Source organism: Lathamus discolor, chromosome 12 (assembly GCF_037157495.1).
Source record: "Lathamus discolor isolate bLatDis1 chromosome 12, bLatDis1.hap1, whole genome shotgun sequence".
Classification (NCBI taxonomy): Eukaryota; Metazoa; Chordata; class Aves; order Psittaciformes; family Psittacidae; genus Lathamus; species Lathamus discolor.
The window spans coordinates 3,174,962-3,191,355 of record NC_088895.1 but is presented as its reverse complement, the minus strand read 5'-3'; the positions used below and the strand labels follow the sequence as shown (position 1 = coordinate 3,191,355).

Below are 16,394 nucleotides of genomic sequence, written 5' to 3'. Positions count from 1 at the left end.
CTCCATCCTCAGCATCCTCACATCAGCTCATTGAAGCCAGCAAAGCCCCAGCAAGCCAAAGGTTGGTATTGGGCTCCCCAGACCCACTTTGCTGCTGCCCAACCACCTCCAGGCTGGGTTTGGAGCCCTGCAGCAGCTCAAAGCAGTGTGCACAGGGTGACACCTTCCCCAGACGTGCCCCTGACAAGCCCATTCCTGCAGCGTGTTTGCACTTCCAGCATGTGCCAATTAAAGGGGTGTCACTGCCAGCACCCAGCTGGGGCGCAGAGCCGGCTCCAACCCAGTGAGGAACAGCATCGCTCTGCCCTTGGGTACTCAGGGCAGCAAACAGGGATCTGGTTGCAGCTTCCAAACCCCATTCCATTTGCAGATGTAGAGCTATGGAAGGTGGGGAGGACTCTCCAGCTGAGCAGGGTTCCTGTGGTCCCCATCCATCCCAGGCTCTGTAGCTGTACACGAGCACAGGACCAGTGATTTCGCTGTTTGTTTAAGGAGTACCTCAACATCACTCTGTAACAGTCACCAAATAAACCAGGGAAGCCAGCAATGAGCAATGCCACAGACACAGCAGATGTTCAGCAGTGATGGTACCTACCAAAACCACCCAGAGTGTCAAGGAGCATCTTCCAGCCACCAAGCTGAGCCCTGAGCATCCCTCACCCCAGCTACCACCACCAAGGGACCTGCAGATCCCAAACCGGATTCACTCTGCAACACTTCTCTTCCTACCCAGCTCATCCTGTAGTCATTCAGAGCCCAGCGGGAGGAGATGGAAAACCTACACCAAAGCTTGCTCATTACATGCAAGACCCATGACCCCTTTGGTTGAAATCTTCACCCAAACCAATGGGCAACCCTGGTTTGATTTACAAGGGTGATGACAACCATGAAACAGAACCTGGAGTTAGAATATTCATGACCAAGCCACACACTGAGTGGTCAGGAAAGGTTTGTTGAATACATTCAAAGAATTAATACATAGGAGAACATTGCAATTCCCTCTTTGCTCGTCCACAAACAGAGAGAAGATAAATTCATTAGATTAATATTTGTTGAGACTTATTAGTTTAGCTCTAATTTCGGGATCAGATGGCATGTTCTGGAAGCTGAGAAGCAAGCTCTAAAGATTCATTGAGCCTAAAGCATGGCATTAAAGAGCAATTGAAATCCTTGCCAAGAACAGAGCCCGTGCTAGCTGCTGCTCTTAACACCATTCTCCCACCGCCTGGGACATCAGCCCCTTTCCTTCCTCACTCAGGGCTCAGGCTTGGTGATACTGAAGCAAAGAAGCGGCTCCTTCAGCTGACCCATTGGAAGGATGCTCAGCAGAGCAATGAGTACTGGATCCCTCCCCAAGCACATGGCAAAGCACCTCCATGCTCAGCTGGTGAAGCCATTCCCCAGCTTCTGCCACCCTGCAGCACTTGAACTAGCAGATGGCAATCAAGTCCCCACCAGTGCAACCAAGCCATGTCCTGTGGGCAAACAGCAATAGCAAAGCAGCACAATTGCCTTCTCCAAGGAGTCAGCCTCCCTGAGCAGGGCTGCCTCCCAGTTTTGATGGTGGCCTCTCTGTGCATCACTCGTTAAGACCTCAAGAACAAGGTCCAGATGCTTTTACATCATCACCTGATGGAATTGGATGAGCAAGACTGGGCTCATCTGAGAGCCAGTGTGAACCGCAACCCCTTTGCAGCAGAAGGCTGCAGCAAAGCAAGGATCTTGCACCCGAGTTGAGACTTCCCTGCATTTCATTACCACCACTCATCCAATGAGCCCAGGAACTGCAGCTTTGGCATGACAGGAACACGAACCATGTGGCTGACCCCATCGCAATCTCCACTGCTCCATGCGTGAAGTCCTCCATGCCCCCGGAGCCAGGCACACACACTCCATCACAGGGAAGACTTTGTGCAGCAAAGACGACTTCACTGCATGCACCAAGGAGCTGGGAAGAGCAAGAAACACCCAGTGTAGAGTTGTCCATCAAGATCCAAACAGCTTCTCTAAATGGGCCTGGATGGTGGAGAGCTTACCTGCGCCACGGTGGGGAGACCCTGGACCCATCCCTGAAGCCAACCTGGGATGACACCCCACTTGGAGCTAGTAACACGCTTCATTCCCTGCTCCGTAAGGAAACTTTCCGGGGAGGCACAATTGATTCTCAAGTGCTATTATCTCAATTAGAGCACTGGAAAAGCCGAGGGCCACATTCTCAGCTGGTGGAAGCCATGGGAAGACCTCAGCGTCCCCACACCAGCTCAGGGGCAAAGAAAACCCATTCAGGTGATGCTGTTAAGATACCAGCTCCCTCCCTAGGGCTCGCACGAGGCATCTTCCTCTCCCTGGCCGTGTTTGGCCTCAAGCTCCCTCTTCTCCCGGCTGGGCAGGTCAGAGCCCTCTGCAGCGGGGAGGGCAGGAGCATCACCCCAAGGGGTGACCCCCTCATCCCATGCCCGCGCTGCTCAGGGCTGATGTGGGCCCAGGCAGCTGGCGGGGGGTGACCCCCGCAGGTCCCCGCGCTGACAAAAGGCCTCTCTGCTCTCCGCCTAAATGATTTAAATTCTAATCAAACATCATTTATAGCACATCTCGGAGCCGTCTCCCGGGAGCTGGTCCCACGTGAGCCGTTGCCAGGGCAACCGGGGGGTCTCATTTCAGAAATGTCAGATTGCATTATTGTCTTCACACTTCTCTGATAACCCGGTGTCTCTCCTGCCACCGCCACCACCACCACCAACCCCCCCTTCCCAGGCATTCCCCTCCCTTCCTGCCTCACCATCCCGCTCCCGGGAGGAAATCGCTGGCTCCGGTTCATTCCCGTCCTTCCCGTTGGGCTCCATTGCCTGGTCTGTGTTGGGTTATTTGGGATGGAGAGGAAAAGGAGGGTTTGGTTTGTGTTGACTGTGGTGGGGTGGAAGGGGAGATGCTGTCATCATCTTCTCTTCTGCATCCTCTGGTGGTACCCGGCATTCCAGGTTGCCACGGGGATGTAGAGTGTTGTCATCCCCCATAAGGGGACAAGGGTGGACACAGTTCAGAGCAAGCTTGGCTGTCTACCCAGGTGAGCCCCACTCACCATGGCAAGGGTGAGCACTGCAGCCCATGGACACCTTCTGGAGATGTGCTCCACAGTGTTCCCCTTGGAGATCATTACCTTGATGGTGGCAACTCAAAGCCATCATCCTGTGCTGCAAGAGCTGCCCTTGGGTCAGTTGGTAAAGAAGCAGCACATGGAAGAAGAGCACAGGAAAACTGCTGGTCTAAGGTAGCTTCCAGCTTCCTCAGATCCACACTACACGATGATCCTGGACAAGTTCTTCCAACCAACCTTGCTTCCAGCAGAGCTATGGAGCCCAGGCCAACACTCGCTTCATTACTGCCTTGTAACATAACATACAGCAACCACTTGACCATGACCTACAAACCACCCAGGGCAGACCCCTCCTGCCCCTTGCATAGCACCATGTGGGAGCAGGCTGAAGCAGTTGGATGTCATCAAATCATCTAAGGTCACAACCACATTGAGCCAAGTGCCTGTATGACAGTCAGGTAAAGCAACCACCAACAGGCAAGGAGAAGCACGGACACCCCGTCCAGCATGAGCCATCCCTCCCCAACTCAGTACCTTCTCCTTGACATGGTGGTCCATCCTCATCCTCATCCTCATCCTCATCCTCATCCTCATCCTCATCCTCATCCTCATCCTCATCCTCATCCTCATCCTCATCCTCATCCTCATCGCTGCCATCACAACCAGCACATACTGCTTCTCCTTGGAACAACTCGATTCAATCCCAGGAGCCTATATAAGTCCCCTCATTCCCTCATCTCCTGAAGGCATCTCCAACTCATTGCAGTCAGCTGTGCTGCTTTGGTCCTCCTCCAAGTTGTGTCTACCCTTAAGGCCCACCTCCACCTGCCCTGAGGTCCTTCCCTCCAGCTCCCAAAGGACGGTGCATTGACACCATGGTTGGCTGATGAATCTTGCATGGATCCTGCACAGCTACAGCTGCCATATGCCAGCAAGGACTGCACACGGAGCTGCTGGGAATAATGTCCTGGGGGAAACCAGTCCTGTTTCCAGGGCTGGGAAACAGGAGCCAGTGATGGTCCATGACCCTGGGCCATAAGTGGGGTGCTTTATGATTCCCCTGCTGTGATTTAGGGGGCACTGGGGGGGGATAAGCTGTGCCCAGGGTTGGATTTCAGGCTGTTTCCTGATGTGAGGGCACAAACAGCGCCTGCCTGTCTCACACCATCCCAACACCCCCAATTCCCTCCTAACCCCATTTTCCTGCATCCCACCCGAAGGTGATGGAGGTGGCCCCCAAGAGCCGGTGCCATCCCAGCCGCCGGCATGAGCCCTCTGTGCTGTCCCACATCCCTTCCTCCATCCCTCCCTCCATCCATCTGGAGGGCTCCTCGGCTGTCTGATAAACCCCCTAATGAACCTCCCAACACCGCCTCTTCCCAAAGAACAAACCAGCCCTGGCCCAGGCGGTTAATATTGAACTGAATAAGGGCCATAAATATGGAAAATGGGACTTTTAATTAAATAAGCAGCTTTTAAAAGGGCCCTTGGGCCAAGGAGACTTTTGTTTAAATATGATTGATTTGACATGTCCTTTCCCTCCCGCTTTCCCTCGTGCTCTCCCTCTCCTGTTCAGTGCAGGGATGGGAAGCAGGTTGGTGCAGTGTGGTCCTGCTGTGGGACCCACTGCCCCAAACTCTGGCTGTAGCCTCCAGGACACAGGTTTGGGAGTGCTTGGGGGGACACCCAGGGCAGGGTCAGCCCTTCAGCTCATTGCAACTCATCCGATTTGAAGCTCCAAATCAGAGTGGGTTTCCCCCGGCTGCCTTTACCCATCACAGCAGGATGCGGCCTCTCCCATCCACAGAACTATGTGGTTTTCCCTATGTAGCATCCCTTATAGAGGTGATGGAAGGGAAACTGAGGCAGAGAGCAGGGGAAAGGAATCACCCAGTGCTTCAGTGCTGCATCCCCCCTCATTTCAGCACAGAGGCTTCAGCTGCAAACATGCACTAAACCACATCTTAATGGCTTTGCTGTTCTTTGGCATTCAGGGGTTACTCGCTGTAGCAAGTGGCACTAATTACTTCTTACTTACCCATGCGTTGCAGTGTGATGGGAGCAAGGGGTTTATGGAATGCTATGGGCTGCCGGTGGCACTAGGACCTTTCCAGGCCTGGGAAGACCCTGGGGATGTGTTGGGATGCAGGTGGCCCTGCCTGGACCCATTCCCCCACCCAGAGCATCTCCAGGCCATCAGACTCTACAAGGAACAGGAGTGGGGTGAAGTAACGGGAGGCTGATGGTCAGAAATTATTGGGAAAAGATGGAAGACTGGGAAAAAGACCAAGCAGGATCATCGCTACATCACCAGGACTGTGCCCACATCTGCAGAACAGGATGCAGCATCCATTCCCTGCTTGGACAGGGTGCAGAGAAGCTGGAAAAGGTCCTGAGAGCAAGAAGAGATGTCCCCAGAGTGAATGGCTTTGGGCTGAAGGACAGCTACAGACCAGAACAGGCAGCCCAGAAGGGCTGGAGGCTGGTCCCAACCTGGGGAATACTGCAGCAAGGGCTGCTCTCAGCTGCTTCCTTTTCTCTATTTCCCACCCATCCATCCCCTGCTGATGCTACAGGCCTCGAGCTCCCTTTGCTCAGTGCAGCCATGGCAGGTTTCAGCTGAGAGCACACAGGTCATTATCACAACCAGCTTGCAAGAAGCAAAGCGTTCCCTAGACCTGGACCTGTTGCTTTGATGGGATTTCATGAGTGAAGATGTGGAGATGGCAGGGAAAAAACGGGAACACTGACTTGGAAAAGAGCAGGTTGGGCTCTGCATCACACCTCTGTGTCCTCAGGCATCAAAATGCCCAGAAGGATGGTGTCCTCAGTGTGGAATCAGATTGTGCTGCTGGTGGGGCATCACTAGACCAGGTTGCTCCAAGCCCCAAAGGACATCACTCCTCCGAGTCCTGCTGATCCCTGTGGATGCTGATGCCGAGGGGTCCCAAGAAATCCCCCACCAAACCCCAGCCCGGCCCAAGTGAAGTCCTCACCCCCACCAGCCTCAGCAGCATTTTTGTGCATCCAGGCTCAAATTCAGCTCCCATGGGCAAAACAAGTGGCACAGAAGCGGGCGATGCATCACCTCGGGCGGTCTGACACCACAACGGGGCTGCTCTTGGGGCCAGGAGGCAGAAGGCAGCGCTGGCCATGGCAGTGCAGAGATAGAGATTCCTTTTCTTTTAAAGGGATGTGATTCTCCAAAAGAGAAAAAAAAAGGGGGGAAAAAAGGGCCAGTGTTTGCAGCCAACACGTGTAATCTGTTGCAGCCCTTGTCAGACAAAACAGTTTTGCCGCAAGACAGCGATTCCCAGAGGGGAAAGGGGCGAAGTGAAAATACTTTATCAGCTCTGTACATATGTAAAGCGGTACCCTGGTTGCAAAGCAAAGCCTCTTTCCCTTTGAAAAGCTGGGAAGGGAGAGCCGGGAGGCGACTGCCTGAGAGCAGGGACAGGAATGACAGAGGCACAAAGCGGAATGCGGCAAAGCCCAGGCCTCCCTCCTAAAGCAGGCTTATCTCCCCATCAGAGCAAAGAAACTGCCTCGCCGTGGGGACTGGCTCTTAAACAAACGGATCCAAACAAACCTGGGATGTGGCTCCGGTTGGGAAACTTCAAATACACCCGAGGTTTTTAATGTACAGAAATATCACGTTAAGAGCAGGTTGTGCCAGAGCCCCTGGGGTCAGCGGGGGAAGCATCCACTGCCCCACGTAGGGTGGTTTCTGAGATGAGGGGAATTCACATCCCTGCCTTGATTTAAGCAGTGATCCTCAGGCAGGAGCCGCCAGCAGCAAGGGCTCTTCCTCCTGCTCTGAATTCAAGGTCTGTTTAAAAGGCTGGGAATACCACGACCTGGATGCATAGCGTAAATCATCCCTTGGGTCCATTGGAGTGGACGCTGGTGGCAACAAGTGTGCTGGCTGCTGGGTCTGCAGTGGAGGCTTCTCCATCCATCCATCAGCGAGAGGCCTAGGAAGATGGAAGCATAAAATGAGTGTCATGTTAGCAGCTCCCTGTCCCCATTAGTGAGACACAGAGTGGGACCTGAGCTGCTGCTGCCAGGCTTGGGGGGGACACAAAGTGCCTGGCTCCATCCCGGGCACAGCCGGTAGGATGGAGAGCACAGGGAAGGGATGAGATGCCATGAATACGGACACACAGGGGTAGGAGGGAGGTAAGAAACAGGATGGGGGCAGGAATGGGAGAAAGGAAAGGAGAAGAAAGGGAAGTAGCAGAGGCGATGTGGGGGGAGAGGGAAGGAGCAGGCATGCGTGTGCCCATCTGGGCGATGCATCACATTGAAATTGTCCTGCATTAAAAATTCACCAGCCAGTGAATTTCCAAGGGATTTGTAGTAATTAGATGACAAAATGCTGGCAAATCTCAGGCTTGCCAAAGATGTTACTCAGGGGTCAAAGACTCGACACTTTTGGCTGGGTAATTTGTAAGTGTCAATCACACTCAGCCATCAGAGAGAAAGGAGAGATCTAAGGGCTGAATCCTAACGAAGTCCAAGGCTCCTGCCTGCGTTGCCCCTGTCACCCTCCCTGTGGCCACGCTCAGCTCCAGGCACGCTGGCCAAAGCACAGAGTGGGGTGGGGGGGTTGTTGGTTGTTGTAATCTTAATAATCTTACTATTATTATTAATAATAATAATAATGATGATGATGCACACACCACACTCCCCCCCCAGTTTCCATTTTTCAGCTTCAGTTTCTGGTGAGAGGGGTGCCTGCTCTGGTTTGCAGCTGCCTGGGGATGATGTACTTGTCTCATTTATCATGGAACAGATTGGGATGGAAGAGACCTTAAAGCTCCTCCAGCTCCAACCTCATGCCACGGGCAGGGGCATATCCCAGGGATGGGGTCTATGTTCCTGCTGCGGGTGTAGGACAGTGAGCTCTGTGTTACTTCCTCTGACTCCTGGTTAAAGCTGCTCCTTGGACAATCCATCCCCCTGTTTCCCAGGGCTTGCTTAGCCCGGGCTCACACATGGAGCTGGGTTTGTCTGAAAATGAAACTAAACCAGCTCCTGCCTGCAATCGGCCTCTTTCTGCCTCTCCATCAGCTGTTACGGAGCCTTTGGAGCCGGCAGCATCACCGCATGGGTTGTTTGTGCCTGTCACCAAGTCTCCAGCATGGGGCTTACTTTGGCTGCAGGGATAAGGCTGAGGCTTTGCCTGGGCTTTGCTGCCAAGGGACCCCGCAGAGGCAGGGTATGGCTCCATGGGGATGGCAGCTTGGAGACCCAGTGTATGGCTGGGACCGAGGTCTCTCATGGTGCTTTGGGGGAAGCTTATTTTGCATTTCGTGGGCTGATGAAGTAGAAAACCTTTGGACCGATCAGGAGGCAGCGACCAAGCACTTCCCCAGCCCCATCAGCAGGAGAGCCGCTAGCATTGGCTACACCTGCGTCCGGAAAGATTTTACACCACCAAACGTGGGAGAGGCAGGAGCATGACTTCCTCTCCATCTCTCATCCTCATTACACCTGCTAAATCCCACCCCCAGTGAGGATCCCATTCCTCCAGTGAGGAATGGTTTAAGCTGTAGGGAAGGGATGGAGTGACGTAGGGGTACTCCAGCCACCAGCTCTGCAGTGCTGCAGCTGCTGGGGCATCAACAGCATCCCTCATACCCCAAGATAAAACACTCCGCAAGCCCAAACCCACATCCCAACCCCACATCCCAATACACTTAAATAAGCCAAGTCACAGGGGAGGGGAAAAGAAGCCACGTTTGTTTGCTCCATGCTACCCAGTGTGCTACATTTTGTGAGCATCCTCAATCCTCTGTCCAGGGGAGAGGTGGGGAAGGGAAGCAGAAGGAAAATCGCCTTTGGCCAGCATTGCTGTGGTTGATTTCGGATCCACTGCAATCCTTTGCTATAGGACAAGTACCTCAGCCAAGCAGCAGCACGATGCTCTCCAGCCACTGTGCTGCCCTATATAAAGGAGCAGAGGGGACTGTAGAAGTGGCTGTAGGTTTCTCCTCAATTTAAAAGTCATTTAGCAGCTGCAGAACACTGCTGAAGGAGCATCCTTCCTTCAGCTCCTCGTCACCTGCACTCTGAGCTTCTATTCTATGTATTTAAATAGCCCAAGACCTGCAGGGGTGCTTTGCCATTGTTCTCTTAATCTTAACTTTATCTAACATGACCTTAAAACGCTGTTAGAGGAACATGTGTCTGATGTCTGGCACCTGGGAGAAGCTCCCTGTGAGTAAGGATGCTCCACGGGCAGCACCTCATCCCAGTCAGAGCCTGCTGCTGGTGGATGAAGACCAACAGCTCACCTCACACTCACAGGCAGGGCATGCTCATGCCCATCAGCATGGTCCCAGGGCTGGAACAGAGCTTAGTGTTCAAGGCTGGGTTGGACAGGGCTTGGAGCAAGCTGCTCTAGTGGAAGGTGTCCCTGCCCATGGCAGGGGTTGGAGCTGGGTGAGTTTTAAGGTCCCTTCCAACACAAACCAGGCTGGGATCCTATGGTTCTAATTACAGGCTGTGGGAGGTAGCATCCATGCTCCTGCAGGTCCAAGCCCGGCGACTGCTGCCCCACAGTGGGATGCTGTCCCTTCCCTGGGTCCCCCCCATTGCTGCTCTCTCCTGGCATCACTTTCCATATCCCACTGGTTCAGGTCACACCATGCACACAGCCAAAGCCTGTTCATATTCTCTCTGCCTCTCTTCCCAGCTCCAGTATGGGGTGAAAGCCTCCCTTATTAGCCAATTTGGATACTTATTTACTGTGAATTACTCAGCCTGATTATTATTCATGAATGGCTAAGTCTGAAATCTCAAGCCCTGCCATGCGATTTCTCTCCCTTTCCAATGCATATATTTAGGGAAAGCAGGAGGCAGCATCTCAGTCACACGCAGCCACGCTCCAAAGGAAGGGAAGCTGCACGCTGCCTCCTCACTCTCCTGGTTTATTTGCCAGGGAGGAAGGTGGTGGTGGAAGCTGGAATGCAGTGACGGTGCCTAACGCTATTCATGGTGCGACTTGGGGTACGGTATCAGACACATTGTGCTATTAAGGAGAAGCTCATGCTTCCCAAGTCTCCATCCAGCATCCCAGCCAAGCATCCCTGGGAGAGGCTGCAGCCTGGGATGTTGCCAGTTTGCTGCTGTCCCCTTCCATGCTGGGATTATCCAGCTCAAGAGGCACCTTGGCTGTGATGGAGCCTGGTTCATCCATGGCCATTGGATGGCAACTCATCCAACCCCTTCACACAGTGAGGCTATTTTAATGCTGGCTGCAGGGAAGGGAAAGGAGGTTTCTGTGTGAGACAGGGAGCAGCAGCATCCCTTGGCTAATCCTCCAGCAAGGGAATTGCAAAGGGCTGGTGGAAGGAAGGAGGGAGACAATTGGGAGCTGAAGGAAAGCAAAGCCCGAGTGTTAAAACAGGAGTTTGCTCAGTAGGGAGCCTGGCAGCTCTGGAAGGGATGTGGGAATGGGCATGGGACACGGCTGCTTCCCCTGTGCTGCGCTGATGGGGAAACTGAGGCAGCAAGGGAAGGTCTTTGCCTTCACACTGCTTCTTCCATCTCCAGGCAGCAGCCACCAAGGCCCTGGGCTATTGTTTCAAGCTGAAACCCTTCCTGTGTGTTTCCTGCTGCAGCTTGCTCAGGAAAACAACTTCCAGGATACACGGACACTGCAATTCCCACCTCTGTGAGACGACAAGCAAAGCTGGTAGAGATGCTGCGGAGAAGGCAATGGCTGCCAACGCCAAAGGCAGACAGAAAGGCTTCATATCCCAGAGCTCCCGCATGGAGCCGGGCTGGAAAGCTGCAGGCATCATGCAGGGCGATGCGAGCTCTTCCTGCAGCCCTTGCCAAGGGCTGGTGAGTGGCATCTACAGTGCTTGCTGTGAAGAGACAGGCTCGGCCCTTCAGTGCTTCCCAGAGCCCCACTCCATAGGGCACACCTGGGAGGAAGACTGCAATGGCACAATGGGAATAAAGGGAAAAGAAGAGCTGAAAATCAAGATCCAGTGCTGTAGGCAGGACCAGTGCAATGGTGATGAAAGGAAACCAGCCACAGCGGGGCAGAGGGATGTTGTGAGCAGCAGCAATCCAAGCCCACAGCTCACAGTGCACGATGCGACCTGCCTGTCCATGCCTGCACTGAGCCCCAGGCTGAGTCCCATGGGACAGTGAGAAAAACCAGCACAGATCCTGGCCGAGGGTTTTCCAAAGGCCATGAGTCACTTTGAGCAAGCAAAGAGGGCATCGTAGCACAGCCTGGCTCTGGGAGCAGCAGGAAGCATCACTCGTCCATGGGATATCCTCTCCGCATGGACTGGCTCGCTGTCCCCTTAAGTAGATAACAGCCCACACAGGCCTCTGGCAACAGGCAGCAATGAAGTAAAGCTAGTTTTACATTAAAACCCGTTAACCCTCTAATTCAGTAAAAAGGCTGCATTTGAATAATATCCTAATCCAATTCCAGAGCTGGCCCCGGGGAGGGGGATGCGGTGGGTGCCTGGGGAACAGTCACAGCCGCTGCAGCTCCCATCACCATCCAGCTCAGTGAATGAAGCCATCACAACCCTCTGGGGCTGGGGGCTGCAGACCCTGTGCGGACCTCAGCCAGACCCCAGGGGTTGCAGGGACAGGACCAAGTGTGAACCATTGGTTTCGGCTCTCCGATGGGGACAGCATGTGCAGAGAGACACCCCTGAGCCCATCCAGTGGAGCCTGAAATAACCCGTCCAGCCCCCAGGATGGCCAGAGCTCCAGCTCGTGAGCTGGGTGATGACCAGGCTTGGAGCGGTCTGCTCATCCCCTCTGCCATCAGCACAGCTGGGATACAATGCACCCACCCCAAAAAGGACACCAGAGCAGACGAGCATCGCACCCTACAAGTGCCTAGGGCACACCAGGGTGCGTGAGGGGTGACACCAGCCCTGTGGTGGGAGAGCCAGCAAAAAGGGGAGCAGGGCTCACAGCTCATCATTGCCCAATCACAACCATTAAGTGTGCAATCAGTTGTTACAGACACAGCCTCTCTGATCTAAAAGAAACTATTCTCACCCCTGAACACAACTGAGCTCACTGTAACGGTGTTCAGCTGCAGAAGCACTGCCAAGGTTAAGGACCAGTGGGAGGCTATTTCCCGGGTTTAACTACGTGGACAGTTTAGAGTCTGCATTATCTTATCATTAGGATTGTTTGAGAGAAGGGAAGGGGGGAAAGAAAGAAAGAAAAGAAAGAAGGAAAGAAGGAAAGGAAAGAAAGAAAGAAAAAGAAGGAAAGGAAGAAAGGAAGGAAGGAAGGAAGGAAGGAAGGAAGGAAGGAGGGAAGGAAGGAAGGAAGAAAGAAGGAAAGAAGGAAAGAAGGAAAGGAAAGGAAAGGAAAGGAAAGGAAAGGAAAGGAAAGGAAAGGAAAGGAAAGGAAAGGAAAGGAAAGGAAAGGAAAGGAAAGGAAAGGAAAGGAAAGGAAAGGAAAGGAAGAAAGAGAGAAAGAGAGAAAGAGAGAAAGAGAGAAAGAGAGAAAGAGAGAAAGAAAGAAAGAAAGAAAGAAAGAAAGAAAGAGAAAGAAAGAAAAAGAAAGAAAGAAAGAAAGAAAGAAAGAAAGAGAGAAAGAAAAAGAAAAAGAAAAAGAGAGAGAAAGAGAGAAAGAGAAAGAAAGAAAGAAAGAAAGAGAAAGAAAGAAAGAAAGAAAAGGCAGTGGGGAGTGATGGATTTCCTGCAGGCCTACTTAGGCCTCCATTTGAATGCAGGGTAATTAGCAGGTATTACGCTCATTTGCAGAAGATTCCCCTTAAACCCACTGCAATTTTAGGGGTGCATGTGTGCGATTCTCAATCCATAACAAAGAAATGGAGTCTTTGCTTGTGGAGCAAGGAATTAACTCCAACTGTTCTCCAGAGCTGCGATCAGTGCTTCCATAATTAATGTATGGGCATCCCTCTCTATGTATCTGTATACACAGCTCCCCCCACACACACACATCAAACAGATTTCCTTGATACCACATTGCCTGAGATCTTCACCAATGTCAAACTGCTCCACAAGATAAGTATCATTAAGGGGAAAGGAAAACCTTCATTACGTTTGAAGGTAAAAGGGGGAGGAAAAGACCCCCTCACGGATGCGCTCCAGCCTGGGAAATAAACTGGTTGAAGACGTATCAAAGGGTTAAATTAATTTTCATTAAAATTTAGATTTGAGAAGGCTCCCTCTCTTCTTTGCTCCCTCCCCCCCCCCTTTGAACGTTTGACTGGCAACCATTTCATATTTCAATCTCGGCAGAACAAATTGAATTAGCTGTTGAAACCAAACTCTGCTCTGTTCTCTAAAGCCTACATGCTCTGCTTGCGCTAATCCTTTTCGGCGCCGCTGCAGACCTCAGAGACACTCAGCAAGAAACCTGCCCCGCCACAAAAGACAATGGAGAGGGGGGGGGAAAAGCCCACAACAGGAAAAAACCCCCAGGAAAACCCAAGCCCAACCTGCAACGCTGCAAAGCTTCGCTTCGACTGGGTAACGGATGGGCCTGAAGGGTCCTCCCCAGCTCCTCCATCCTCTGTGAGGGCCATCGGCTGCATCGATCCTTGGTTCTTTACCTATGGGATGCTCAAGCCCTGTTTCCCAGTGGTGACCCCCCTACAGGACCATGGCACTGCTGCCCTGCACTGGTACAGGTGGCAAAGGGAGTGGGGAGCTGCAGAGCGGATGGGAATGCACTCACCAACACAGAGCATAGAGAAACCCAAACCTGTCACTGTTCCAGCTGGCTCAGACACCCCCTTTGACAGCGATACCCCTGCCTCAGTTTACCCACCCGCTGCAGAGCAGGGCGATGTGCTGGACCTGCCACAAGGGATGAGTGTTGAACACCACAGAGGGGGCACCCCTCAGCTGTGTGGGTCTGGCCCCAGAGGCAGCAGCCCCTGGTCCCAGCAGCAGGAATGTCTGGTGGTGGGGACTGGGAAGCTGCTCAGAGGCTGCAGCGTGGTTTGGGGAACTGGCACAGGCTGCTGGAGCTCTGGGTGCTGAGCACAAAGAGCTGGGGAGCCTTGAGCCCACCAGCGCTGAGTCCCAGGCCCTGTGGGAGGACTGGCTATGGGAGGCTTGCAGAAGAGCTGAGACAAGGACACAGCCGTAAGGACAGGGCTTGCCTGGGCTCTGAGCAATACTGTGTGTCCTGCCCCTGCCGCACTGCTTCATCCCTCCCCAGCTCCATCTCCATCCCTCCCCAGCTCCATCTCTATCCCTCCTCAGCTCCATCTCTATCCCTCCTCAGCTCCATCTCTATCCCTTCTCAGCTCCAGCTCCATCCCTCTGCAGCTCCAGCTCCATCCCTCCCCAGCTCCATCTCTATCCCTCCTCAGCTCCATCCCTATCCCTTCTCAGCTCCATCCCTCCGCAGCTCCAGCTCCATCCCTCCCCAGCTCCATCTCTATCCCTCCTCAGCTCCATCCCTATCCCTCCTCAGCTCCAGCTCCATCCCTCCCCAGCTCCAGCTCCATCCCTCCTTTGCTGCATCTCCATCCCTCCCCAGATGCACCTCTATCCCTCCCCAGCTCCACCAGCTGCCTGTTGGAGAAGGTGTTAACAGCACATCCACCTCGAGGCATCCTTAAAATCAGAGCTGCTCCAAGGGAACAAATGTTATCTGGAAGCCCCGGCACTTACTGCAGACACACTGCATGAAGCAGGCAGTTATTTAATCCAACTTGGATTATTCCTGTGGTCACGTAAGCACCTTCCCTTTCATCAGGAGGGCCCTGGCGCTGTGCTCGTGCCCCGTGCTTGTGGCAGCCCAGGAAGGCAGATGTATTAGCAGGGTTATTGGTGGGCTCCGGGCCCAGATGCGCTCGCTATTGAGGCAGCCAGCAGTGTTGCGGGTTGAACAGAAGTCTGGTAATAAGTAAGGTTATGAGCATCCCACTGGTAGGTGTATTGAGAACCGCCTCGCAGCAATAGGCAGATATTGCCGAGAGGAAAACAGCCTCGCCAGCAGTAATGTGCATCACACACACAAACACACGCCAGCCAGCGCAGGGCAGCTTCCCAGGGCTGGGGGAGAGAACACCCCCAACACCACGGGCTCAGCACCCCGAAAACCAGGTCCTGGCACTTGGGTGAGATTTAGGAACTGGTGTCATTGCTGGGGCTGTCATGAGCCAGAACGTGGCAAATCATTCCCTGAGAATCCCAGTTTGGGTTGGAAAGGACCTTAAGATGATCCAGTTCCAACCTCCTGCCATGGGCAGGGGCACCGCACACTAAACCATGGCACCCGTGGCTCTGTCATTTACCACTTCTCTGGGCACCCTGTGCCAGCGCCTCAGCACCCTCACAGGGAAGGGCTTCTGCCTTATCTCTAACCTGAACCTCTCCTGTTCCAGTTCAAACCCATCACCCCTTGTCCTATCGCTGCAGTCCCTGGTGAAGAGGTTGTGCTGAGCAAACACACGCTGCTGGAGGAAGCACCGCAGGAATTGTCACCCAGCACCCCCAGCCACCTCCCTGGGGCAGCACACCAGCGCGATGCACTTGTCTCTCTCAGCTCTGCATGTGTTTCTCAGCACAGGATGGGGTTTCATCACTGTGGAGGTGGGTGGCGAGTCCTCCAGTGGATAGGAAAAGCGGGGCAGAGTGCGGTTCAAAGGGATCCAGGAGCATCCCTGGTATTTTTATTGCACTCTTCCAGCTGCAGGGGCTGGGGAACACGTTTCCTACCAGCAACATGGCCACAAACACACAAAGGAGATCTGTGACTCCCCCACCGCTCCTGAACCACACAGAGGGTCTCAAAAGCAAGCTGGCTGAGCTGCACGGTGTTTGACCACAGGCAGCTATTTCACCCTGGCTCCCCTCCTGCTATCCTCTGCCATCCCACACTCTCCAGCCCTGAAGATGCTATTCCATGAGGACACAAGCCAAGGAGGAACAATGCCAGCCAGGACTCGAGATGGCACGAACAGAGCCCGGGGTGCTGTGGATGGAGTGAAGCTGTGCAGAGGCTGCTGCTGCAAGCAGGGGAAAGGCCTTTGGCCAAACCACGTCCTTCATGGTGGCAGCCGCAGGTAGGTTTCCAAACAGGAGCTTGGTATTTTTGGCTTCCCAAGCACAGCGAGGGCCAGTTTGTGACTTGACAGCGATTTCTGCTGCAGCAGCAGTTCTGCTGGCTTCCCCTGCAGCACAGCAAACACTGGGCAGCACACACACACACAGGCAGTACGGGCACTCACCTCCACACAGAGCCCAAACTCAGCCCGCATCCAGGCTGTACCCCCCAAGGCCATGACTATGAGCCCGCAGGGTGAGAGGGAGCAGAG

General features: G+C 53.6%; 1 protein-coding gene across 1 annotated transcript in view; it reads right to left on the bottom strand.

The window, feature by feature from the left end:
- Positions 1–6,700: 6,700 nt before the first annotated feature.
- The window catches only part of RBM19 (RNA binding motif protein 19), a 70,114-nt gene continuing 60,420 nt past the window's right edge, over positions 6,701–16,394 (bottom strand). Inside the window, exon 25 of the mRNA XM_065692465.1 lies at positions 6,701–7,068. The gene's annotated coding sequence lies outside the window, so the exon portion shown is untranslated. The remainder of the gene's footprint in view (positions 7,069–16,394) is intronic.